The 13,200-nt window shown below is 36.9% G+C and overlaps 1 protein-coding gene across 2 annotated transcripts in view; it reads right to left on the bottom strand.

Moving 5' to 3' along the window:
• The window catches only part of TSPAN33 (tetraspanin 33), a 130,402-nt gene that overhangs the window by 95,277 nt on the left and 21,925 nt on the right, over positions 1 to 13,200 (bottom strand). The gene's annotated exons all lie outside the window — the stretch shown is intronic.

Below are 13,200 nucleotides of genomic sequence, written 5' to 3'. Positions count from 1 at the left end.
TGGTAACATATTAGACGTTTCAATACTTGCAAATATATAATAGCCAAAATCAAAAAATGTTGTTTGCACTTATTACAAAATTAATAATTATTTCCAGCAAGGCCAATCCTGCGCGAGATAAACAATGGGAGTAGGAGAAAATATATTATAAATCTATATTTTAGAATTTTAGTTTAAGAGAAAAGACAATATTAATATTAATTTCTGCATTATGACAAAGTGATACCATATTATTCTTGTACAAGTTATACATTATTTTACTTTTATAAGAAAGGAGCAAAATCTAATTTTTCGTTCAAGCCATTTGGTGACAATGTTTTTAGTCGAAAGATCCATGCCACTTCTTTCCTAAGTAGTAAATTATCAATATCTCCACCCCTACCATGTAAGGAGCATCTTTCAATACCTATAACTTTTAGATCATCAGTAGAACAGTTATGGCAGAGTTTGAAATGCAGGGCTATGTTACTATTTATAGTGCCTTCCTTTGCATTAGCAATGTCGTTGCGGTGTTCTGTCACCCTATCTTTCAAGATCCTCTTAGTTTTCCCTGTATAGTACAAGGGACATGGGCAGTAAAGTAAGTATATTACATTATCAGATTTACAATTGATAAATTGCCTGATATCATATATTTTCTCGCCTGTAGAAAACTTACTAGTTTTTACTATAAATTTACAAAAGACACAATTGCCACATTGAAAGCAACCCTGTAGCTTTTGTCGTTTTTCAGGCCAATTTTGTGCTTTTGGATTTCGTGAGAAATCACTCTTCACCAATCTATCTTTTAAATTGGGAGCCCTTCGTGCAACTAGTGATGGGAAGTCACCCACCATGCTTTTAACATTCACATCTGAAAGTAAAAACTGCCACTTGCTTTTTAGAATATTTCGAACCTGATTCCAGTGTCCATTATACTCTGTAATAAACCTAATCCTATTGTCTACTCTTTTCTCTCTTTTATCGAAAAGCAAACAATCTCTATTGGCTTTTAAGGCTTTATTCATTGCATATTTCACATTGCGTTTTGAATACCCCCTTGCTATAAATCGATTGGCCATTTCTTGTGCATGTGTCTTGTACTTATTCCTACTGGAACAATTCCTCCGAAGCCTGAGGAACTGTCCCGTAGGAATTCCTCTAATAAGGGACGGAGGGTGATGGCTGGAAGCAACCAACAAAGTATTTGTTGCAGTGCTTTTTCTGTAGATTTCTGTAGTGAGTTTGCTACCTTCTTTTTTAATTACAATATCCAAAAAAGGTAGCTCTGATGCACTATACTCATACGTGAGAAAAATATTAAGTTTGTTCTTATTCAAGTTAGAAACAAATTCTTTCAAAAGGTCAACTGACCCTCTCCAAAGTATGAATATGTCGTCCACATATCGACGCCATATTAACACCGAGGAGGCTATCAACTCATTAAAATCTTCGAAGACAGTAAGGAGTTCCCATAAGCCTAAATGTAAGCAGGCATATGATGGGGCGCATGTTGCCCCCATCGCTGTGCCCCTTATTTGTTTATAAAACTTGTTATCAAATTTGAACACATTATTTTCCAAAATAAACTTCAAAAGTATAGTCAGAAATTCAGTGCGTTTGTCAAATTGATTACCTCTAGATTCTAGAAAATGTTGTGCTGCTGCAATTCCCACTGAGTGGGGGATTGAAGAGTAGAGTGCCTCCACATCTAGGGATACTAGAAGTGTTTCTTCATCAACTTCTATCCCATCCAATTGTCTTAAAAGGTCAGTGGTGTCTTGTACAAAGGTGGGTAAAGAAGAAACAAAAGGTTTTAGATAGCTGTCCACATAGTTCCCAATATGTTCAGTAATACTGCCTATCCCCGAGATTATAGGGCGTCCAGGGGGGTCCTTCATATTTTTATGCAACTTTGGAATGCAGTAGAACACTGGTATTTTTGGAAACTTTATGTACAGATAGTCGAACTCCTTTTTACTAATAATGCCATCTTTTCTTGCTTTATTGAGTATGTGTAGTAATTCACCTTGTATTTTAGTGATTGGACTCTCTTGAATGGGTAGATATTGTTCTTTATTATTAAGTTGTCTTTTTACTTCCAGTACATAGTTACACTCGTTCATAATTACCAGATTTCCGCCCTTATCCGCCTGCTTAATTATAATACCTGGGGTATTCATAAGTTCCTGAAGTGCTATTCTTTCTTGTCTAGACAAGTTGTCATCAATTATTTTACTGATAGGTAATTTTTCAATTTCTTTCTCAACTTCTTTTACAAAAAGGTTTACAGCTGCTACTAGGGTTGCTTTCAATGTGGCAATTGTGTCTTTTGTAAATTTATAGTAAAAACTAGTAAGTTTTCTACAGGCGAGAAAATATATGATATCAGGCAATTTATCAATTGTAAATCTGATAATGTAATATACTTACTTTACTGCCCATGTCCCTTGTACTATACAGGGAAAACTAAGAGGATCTTGAAAGATAGGGTGACAGAACACCGCAACGACATTGCTAATGCAAAGGAAGGCACTATAAATAGTAACATAGCCCTGCATTTCAAACTCTGCCATAACTGTTCTACTGATGATCTAAAAGTTATAGGTATTGAAAGATGCTCCTTACATGGTAGGGGTGGAGATATTGATAATTTACTACTTAGGAAAGAAGTGGCATGGATCTTTCGACTAAAAACATTGTCACCAAATGGCTTGAACGAAAAATTAGATTTTGCTCCTTTCTTATAAAAGTAAAATAATGTATAACTTGTACAAGAATAATATGGTATCACTTTGTCATAATGCAGAAATTAATATTAATATTGTCTTTTCTCTTAAACTAAAATTCTAAAATATAGATTTATAATATATTTTCTCCTACTCCCATTGTTTATCTCGCGCAGGATTGGCCTTGCTGGAAATAATTATTAATTTTGTAATAAGTGCAAACAACATTTTTTGATTTTGGCTATTATATATTTGCAAGTATTGAAACGTCTAATATGTTACCACAATGTTGCTAATTTGTATGGTTATGGTGAGAACCAATGACTATACTGGTTACATCTGAGAAATAAAAAACATTGTTTCATTTTTCACTGAGGATATTTTCACCAATCCAACGAAAGGGCTGAGCTTAAATAAAGCGCACATGGAGTTGCTTAGTATACGCCCTGAGGAAGCCCCAATGACATTTGGTCACGTGGGGGGTGAAACGGCCGTTGGCGTGTGACGTCATTTGCACAGCTGAGAACCAGCCCCTGATTGATATTCGATGCAGCACACAGCTCTTCTAACTACAACAGCAAGCAGGCACCGCACCCGGATTTTGCACCAAGCCTAAAAGGAGAAGGTCTACAAACGCACAAAAGTGATTTGTAAAGTATTCATGGACTTACGAGTCTGTAATGGAATGTACTGTCTGGAACATGCACTTAAGCATATATACTTAAGCTTTAAACAAAATCACGGCGGATGTGGAAAGCCTTATTAACATATTTTATATGTAATTTATACTGCTTGCACTACATAAGTAATTGCTATTATTGCTGTGATTACACATCTACTATTAGAGATACATAGATCCCTATTGAGTACTAAGGTAGCTGGAACCTTTTTTCAATATTGGTGCTACCCTCTGGTCAGGGTGTTGTGATCTCAATACAAGTGTGTAAATATATAAGTATGTAATTTCTTGTTACATTGCTATAGTTTAGCACATAAGTAACTGGCATAGATCCTAATATTTATCTCATGGTAACAAGACTCTCAAATTTGTTTGGGTTACCCTCTGAGACAGGTGTTGTCAGTTTCATTTGTGCAACATATGAGTGATTACGCATGGATCCCCATTATTATCCATGGTAGCAGATTCCTGTTGGTAGACAGGGCTACCCACTGGTAGGGGTGTTGCCTAATAACTCAAAAGCCTATATCTAGGTATCCACCTGCATCATATCAACCTGAGTGAGCTGGCCAGCTTTATCTATGCATTTATGTACACAATGTATTCTTAAATGTATGTGATTTTCTTGATTTTCCTTTTTTTTCATTTTTTTTCATTTTTTGTTTGCACTAATAAATTTATTTTATTTATAACAATCTTGTGTGGTTTTGGTTTAGGGGACCCAGAAGTTGTTTGGTTGCATGGAGGCCTGGAACACCTATTTCTAAATTAATACTTACGTATGCGTGTATTCAACATAATATTTAAATGGAGTGCTGAAATCCCTGTCTTTTTTGGAGAGAACACTACTGTGATCTCTTCAAATTTTTCTTCCTTAAGAGTTGTAAAAATATTTGTTTACAGGGCCTGCACCCGATATTAACTAATATAAAGCGGACTTTTGATACCTTCTCCTTAACAGACTCAGTATATTGTATATATATATATATGTATATACTGAATACTGTTATGTGTCATTAAACACAGGGGTACTTAATGCTAACTGTATATATATACTGAATACTGTTATGTGTCATTAAACACGGGAGTACTTAATGCTAACTATATATATATATATATATATATATATATATATATACTAAATACTGTTGTGTGTCATTAAACACGGGGGTACTAAATGCTAACTGTATATATATACTAAATACTGTTGTGTGTCATTAAACACGGGGGTACTAAATGCTAACTGTATATATATACTAAATACTGTTGTGTGTCATTAAACACAGGGGTCCTTAATGCTAACTGTATATATATACTGAATACTGTTGTGTGTCATTAAACACAGGGGTACTTAATGCTAACTGTATATATATACTAAATACTGTTGTGTGTCATTAAACACGGGGGTACTAAATGCTAACTGTATATATATACTAAATACTGTTGTGTGTCATTAAACACGGGGGTACTAAATGCTAACTGTATATATATACTAAATACTGTTGTGTGTCATTAAACACAGGGGTACTTAATGCTAACTGTATATATATATATATGTATATACTGAATACTGTTGTGTGTCATTAAACACAGGGGTACTTAATGCTAACTGTATATATATACTGAATACTGTTGTGTGTCATTAAACACAGGGGTACTTAATGCTAACTGTATATATATATACTGAATACTGTTGTGTGTCATTAAACACGGGAGTACTTAATGCTAACTGTATATATATACTGAATACTGTTGTGTGTCATTAAACACGGGGTACTTAATGCTAACTGTATATATATACTGAATACAGTTGTGTGTCATTAAACACGGGAGTACTTAATGCTAACTGTATATATATATACTGAATACTGTTGTGTATCATTAAACACGGGAGTACTTAATGCTAACTGTATATATATATACTGAATACTGTTGTGTGTCATTAAACACGGGAGTACTTAATGCTAACTATATATATATATATATATATATATATATATATATATATATATATATATATATATATACTAAATACTGTTGTGTGTCATTAAACACGGGGGTACTTAATGCTAACTGTATATATATACTGAATACTGTTGTGTGTCATTAAACACGGGGGTACTAAATGCTAACTGTATATATATACTAAATACTGTTGTGTGTCATTAAACACAGGGGTTATTAATGCTAACTGTATATATATACTGAATACTGTTGTGTGTCATTAAACACGGGAGTACTTAATGCTAACTGTATATATATATACTGAATACTGTTGTGTGTCATTAAACACGGGAGTACTTAATGCTAACTGTATATATATATACTGAATACTGTTATGTGTCATTAAACACAGGGGTCCTTAATGCTAACTGTATATATATACTGAATACTGTTGTGTGTCATTAAACACAGGGGTACTTAATGCTAACTGTATATATATACTGAATACTGTTGTGTGTCATTAAACACGGGGGTACTTAATGCTAACTGTATATATATACTGAATACTGTTGTGTGTCATTAAATACAGGGGTACTTAATGCTAACTGTATATATATACTGAATACTGTTGTGTGTCATTAAATACAGGGGTACTTAATGCTAACTGTATATATATACTGAATACAGTTGTGTGTCATTAAATACAGGGGTACTTAATGCTAACTGAATATATATATATATACTGAATACTGTTGTGTATCATTAAACACAGGGGTACTTAATGCTAACTGTATGTATATACTGAATACTGTTGTGTGTCATTAAACACGGGGGTACTTAATGCTAATTGTATATATATACTAAATACTGTTGTGTGTCATTAAACACGGGGGTACTTAATGCTAACTGTATGTATATATATATATATATATATATATATATATATATACATACACACTGAATACTGTTGTGTGTCCATTACACAAGACAGGTACTTAATGCTACATACATATATATATAAAATTTTAATTCTTTGTCATGGTATTGTTTGTTGCAGAGCATACCCAGGTAATGAGCGTGCATTGGAGCACTACAGGTAAACTTGCACCAGACAAGTGCACACTTCTGAGCCTACCTATGTATGCTCTTCAGCAAAAGATACCAAGAAAACAAAGTAAATTTGATAATAAAATTAAATTCGAAACCTTTTAACAATGTTATGTGCAGTAACATCACGTGCCCTGGCGACCCATGCTCTAACCTGTAACATTAAAGCGAATATAAATCTTCTGGCTCATTACTGCATTCATTTAAAATGAATCATAATAGTTAAAGGGACAGGTCTAATTTATACTTCAGATTCAGACATAATTTAAAAAACAAACAAATCCTCTATTATAAAATTGGCCTCTTCCCTAGGTCTCCTTGGATGAAACTTTTCATGAGAACATATTATTGTAAGCTCAGGAGCGTGCATATGTCTTCAGCACTATATGGCAGCCAGTGGGCTAGATTACAAGTGGAGCGTTAAATTATTGAGCTCCCGCAAACGGACACATTTGCCCGTTTGTGGGAGTGAGATAATTAACCAGGCATTACAAGTGGCTGGTTATGGCTACCACAAGCTCACAATAGAAGTTAGCCCTTATACAATTACCCAGAGATCGTATCTGCGGTTCATTTTATAAATCTGCCTCATATGCCCCCAAAATACTGTCTAGTGTAGTTTATTAAAAAATAAGATAGCAGCATCTTTACTTTTTTATAAAATTACTGAACTAGGCAGTATTTTTGGGCTAAAGTTGGTGGGAGTGGGATGAAAGTGCCTTTACATTGCGGTGTGTTAACAGTAAATATATATATGTATATGCTTACATACATATATAATTATGTGTTAATATGTACACATGTATCAGCATATCTATACTATAACCGCGTTTGTAATGCGTCTGTCGGTGTCACCAGTTGCGCACACATCCTCAAAGGAATGTTGGCTGCACAAGGCAGCCAAAAGAATGTTGGCTGCGTGCGCAGCCAAAAGAATCCGCCTAGATGTAGCGAAGGCAAAGTCTTGAAAAAAAAAAAAACATGCAACCGCACGAAATAAAAAAACCTCACCACCCGCACAAAGTATAAAAAAAAAAAAAAACAATCAACCAAAAAGAGTAGGGAACTAATGAAACGTTGTAGTAATAATAAAGATGTCCCAGCTCTAGGGGAGAGTGGTCATACCAGCTCTACCCCACAGGAGACAGAGCACTATACATACGTTGTAAAAAGAACTGGTAATAAACGTGAGTCGTCAAGTGAGCTTGGATTTATTAAGTATGGTTCAATAGCTCAGTGCGATAACCCAGTTCATAGAATTAGTTTCCAAAATTACCACAGTGAATTCCATTAGGTGTTCTGTATACAGATTTGACAAGGAAAGTTATTGTCGCTTACCCACGATCCGGCTGCCTAGTCTATCTGTCCTTTGGTGCGAGGCAGCAAGCGGCGCCCAGTAGGATCCAAATACCTGTTCAATGGGCTTGGTCAGCCTCATGAGGCAAAGCCAATTGTGTAGCTCCTTCAATTATGTTGGCCTGACGACTTGACTAACCTCCCGCACAAAATATTAACAAACACCTAAACTGTCAACCCCCACATCGCAAAATAATAAGTAATGAACCCCTAATCAGTAAATTTAACAACGCAAATAACATAATTAAAATATTAATCCCTAAACTGACAACTGACCCACATCGCAATAAACCTAATTAACCTATTAACCCCTAAACTGCCAACCCCCCACCTCGCAATAAACCTAATAAACCTATTGACCCCCAAACCACCAACCCCCACATCGCAATAAATCTAATTAACCTATTAACCCCTAAACCGCCAAACCCCCACATCGCAATAAACCTAATTAACCTACTAACTCCTAAACCGCCAACCCCCCACAACACAAATAACTAATTTAATTACTAAGCCTAACATCCCCTAAATTAACCCCAATTACATAAACTAAGTACAATTAAAATAAAACCTAACATAAAATTACAATAAATAATCTAAAATTACAAAAAATAAAAAGTCTAAAATTACAGAAAAAAATAAACAACATTATCAAAAATAAAAAAAATTAAACCTAATCCCTAAGAAAATAACCCCCCCAAAAATAAAAAAACCCTAATCTAAACTACCAATAGCCCTTAAAAGGGACTTTTGTAGGGCACTGCCCTAAGTTAAACAGCTCTTTTACATTTAAAAAAATACTAAATCCTCCCCAACAGTAAACCCCCCCCCCACCTACCAAACCCCCCAAATAAAAACAAAACAAAACTAAAGAAACCTTAACTACATACTGCCCCTAAAGTGGCATTTGTATGGACATTGCCCTTAAAATGGCATTCAGCTCTTTCACAAGCCCATTAAATCCCTAATCTTAAAACAAAAACAAAAAAAATCCTAACTCTAACCTCCAAATAGATACTCACTGTTCCTGAAGTCCTGCAGAGGTCTTCTTCCAGCCAATAGGATTTCAGTAGCTCTAATCCTATTGGCTGATTTCAAAATTTCAGCCAATAGGAATGCAAGGTTCCCCAAATTGAATGCGGTACCTTGCAGTGTACGACGGAGATCGGATGAAGAGGAGCCTCGACGCCGCTTTGGACCGCCGCTGCTGAAGACCACCACTGAGGACCGCCGCTCTGGATCCGCGCATCGGGAAGCCAGCTCCGCACCTCTGCTCCACCTTCACTCCGGATGATGATAGAAGATGATGGAGCCGTCTGGAAGAAGACTTTCTCCCCCGGACTTCAGGAACAGTGAGTGCCTATTTGGGTCTTACTTTTAGAATTTTTTTTATTTTTTAAATTAGGGATTGAATGGGCTGTAAAAGATCTCATTGCCCTTTTAAGGGCAGTAAAAGAGCTGAATGCCCCTTTAAGGGCAATGCCCATAAAAATGCCCCTTTTGGGGCAATAGGTAGCTTAGGTTTTTTTAGTGTTAGATTTTTTTATTTTGAAGGGTTGGTTGCGTGGGGGATTTTACTGTTAGGGGGTAATTGGTATTATTTTTAGGGAAAAAAACTGTTTAACCTTTAAACTGTTTAACCTTTTAAGGGCTATTGGTAGTTTAGTATTAGATCATGGGGTGTTTTTATTTCAAGGGGATTTTTTTATTATTATAGGGGTATTAGTGTGAATTTTTTTTTTTTATTTTGGGTAGCTTTATTTTTTCTGTAATTTAACATGTTTTATTTTTTGTCATATCACCTTTGGGGTTTGTAATTTTCTAAACATTGACTGCCCTCTGGGCAGACTTATTGCCCAGTACATAGATATTTACATTTGCTGCTATTGCTGCGCAAATTACCCCCTTCACTGGCGCTGACGTTTTGATGCCGTCTGTGACGAAACCAGAACCAGGCTCCCATAGGAGCCTATGGATGAGCGCTCTCATGAAGTTGCATTCGCATTGCTGAAAATTTGTAATGCCAGCACACATTATCGTGCGCTGGTATTACACAATGGAGCGCAAATATCGCTTTCATCAAAGCAATATTTAATGCTCCACTTGTAATCTGGCCCAGTGTTTGCTACAATGTTTTAATAATCTTATACATATAGGGGCCGATTTATGATGCTGTGAATGCAGCAGTTTCCAGGCGAGCCTTCAGCCTCGCCGAAAACATAAGTTAAGAAGCAGCGGCGGACAGCAATCATCACGATTGGATAAGATCGGATGATTGACACCCCCTGCCAAGTCACGTGCACTCTCCCGAGGCTACCTAAGTATGCTCTCACAGGAAGGAGAAATTTCAGTGAATGATTCCAAGACAAAGAGGGAAATTTCCTAAGAGAAGTAAATTATAACGTTTTTGAAAACTGTATCCCCTCTGTCAGTAAAGTTTAATTTAGTTCCGATCAGATGCATCTTCAGCAAATCCGTAAGAAGCTTTATGTCTAAAACATTTTTTGACATTCACATTGTAAAGAGAATTTGTTCCCCTCTGGGAATTATTTCTACTGTTTTGAATATTTCAGATCTGCTTCTTTGAATGTGACATTTGATTTAGGAAATAACACACAAGGCAGCAAAGGAAAACCATTTAAAGAGTCACAATATAACAATGAACAGATTATATTTCAAAATCATAATTCAGTTTTCATCATCAAGATTCGAGTCTCAGAAAGTGAATGTTTAAATGTTATTTTCAATATATGAAAATGGCAAAATGTAACACCCAATACATAGAACGAGTGCCCGAAAGTAATCAGAGTCTGTGCAGAACAAACATATGAGCAACATTCATTGTTTCAACCCCTAGACGCCGTCCTAAAAGCGCTGGTGTTTAACGCCTTTTGGACGACATGAAACGTCCTAGCTTTTGCAGCGTCCTGCTCCCCCTCCTTGTAAAAACGGTGGTGGATCCAACTGGGGGACGTGTCTAGCAATGCAGGCCATCCTCCAGGAGCCAATCAGTGCCGTTTTGAGTCACATGATTGCAGTGACGCTCATGTGACTTCCTTTTATTATTTTTGATTACGATAGGACGGTTGCCTCCAGCATGAAAGGGTTAAACAAATTCTCTGAAACGTTCACCTGTTGGGTGTTGTTGCAAAAGGGGAGGGGCAGAGCACAAAGTAAAAAGCATATTGTGACCTTGTGCTGGGTTTGCTGGACGCTATATCACTAGCTACGCTGTACAATTTCAGGCTTGTTTTACTCTCTTTATTTACTGTTGACTTTCTCCCCCTCCCTTTCACTACTCTTGAATGAATTCTGATCACGTTTCATACCTGTTACACCCTGAGGGCCAGGATCAGCTGACTAACAGCACAATATACACCCTGCCAGCCTCTCCCTTGTCTCACAAATACTTGCGCTCTGGAGAGGGAAATGTTAGAGGGACATACAAATGCAAAAAGCATATGTTAGTGCATTTATTATTGCACTATTGCTTGCATATTGAAACTACAACCCATTCAATAGGCTGAGCTTGCAGGGAGAAAATACATTCTTATATCATCTTTCCCTCTGTACACAATCGCTTCCTTATCTTATTTTTATATGTGCAAAAGACCAACACTTGGATAAGCCAATTAAAAAAAAAAACATTTTAGTAACTCTCTCTCCAACCTCCACTAGGAATTTTATTTCTTCTGCTGCTTATTGTCTACCTAGCTTTCTACAGCCAATACTGCTTTACTGAAGTTTTCAGTATAGGAAGCCATTTCAACAAGCAAAAACAAGACAAACTAGAAGGAAATGAGCTATTGAAAAACAATTTAAAACACCCAAGCAGGTAAAATGGATAACTGGGTACACATTATACACTGTCCCTATAAACATATATGAAAGTCAGCCCCAGGTGAGCCAATGGCAAGAGACACATGTGTGTAGCCACCAATCACCAGCTAGCTCAAAGTAGTGCATGGCTGCTCCTGAGTATACCTACATATGCTTTTCAACAAAAAAATAAGAGCATGAAATACATTTGATAATAAAATTAACTTGAAAGTCTATTAAAATTGCGGAATCCATTTGAGTCATGAAAGTTTGACTCTTTAAGGCTACAATTACAACAATAGAGACAAGATGTAAACTAAAAACCTAAAAAAATTACACTAATATGTTTTATATAAACAAATTCTAATTGTGTAACTAGATTATGATGTGTGAGAGGATTATACAATAATATATATATATATGCACAATAAAATGACAGCAAGACTGGAGAAAACAAATGTGCCATGTCTCCTCATCAGAAGTCACATGGGTATATATTATGGGTGAACATCAGGAGATCTATAACATTTGCTTATTTTGCTAATGACATCACACTTGACATCACATGATGCATCTATGACATAATTCACCAGTACTAAACCTGATCGCAAGTGATCTACACTGTACATAAACTCTAACCTATAAAATGATCCTCGTTTAAAGGGCAAATCCAACTGGCCCTCATTAATGTTGAGATGTTGGAAGAGAAAATGTTTTGGTGAAAAAATACTGTTTCTCTCCATATGCCATGCAATGAGACGTATCACCCCTGACCAAAAGGCCCCTTTGTGAGCCACACATACCTAATCCAGACCCCCCAGACCTATAGCCCCCTGGCCCTATAGCTCCTTTATCAGTCACATACACAGATAAGACCCCTGGCCCTATAGCCCCTTTATCAGTCACATACACACATCAGACCCGGGGCCCTACATCGCCTTTATCAGTCACATACACACATCAGACCCCTGGCCCTATAGCCCCTTTATCAGTCACACACACATCAGACCCCTGGCACTATAGCCCCTTTATCAGTCACACACACACACATCAGACCCCTGGCCCTATAGCCCCTTTATCAGTCACACACACACACATCAGACCCCTGGCCCTATAGCACATTTATCAGTCACATACACACATCAGACCCCTGGCACTATAGCCCCTTTATCAGTCACATACACACATCAGACCCCTGGCCCTATAGCCCCTTTATCAGTCACATACACACATCAGACCCCTGGCACTATAGCCCATTTATCAGTCACACACACACATCAGACCCCTGGCACTATAGCCCCTTTATCAGTCACACACACATCAGACCCCTGGCCCTATAGCCCCTTTATCAGTCACACACACACACATCAGACCCCTGGCCCTATAGCCCATTTATCAGTCACATACACACATCAGACCCCTGGAACTATAGCCCCTTTATCAGTCACATACACACATCAGACCCCTGGCCCTATAGCCCCTTTATCAGTCACACACACACATCAGACCCCTGGCACTATAGCCCATTTATCAGTCACACACACACATCAGACCCCTGGCACTATAGCCCCATTATCAGTCACACACGTT

The sequence above is a fragment of the Bombina bombina genome, chromosome 6 (genome assembly GCF_027579735.1).
Source record: "Bombina bombina isolate aBomBom1 chromosome 6, aBomBom1.pri, whole genome shotgun sequence".
Taxonomy (NCBI): domain Eukaryota; kingdom Metazoa; phylum Chordata; class Amphibia; order Anura; family Bombinatoridae; genus Bombina; species Bombina bombina.
The sequence above is the reverse complement of the archived record's forward strand: the minus strand, read 5'-3'. Positions and strand labels throughout refer to the sequence as shown.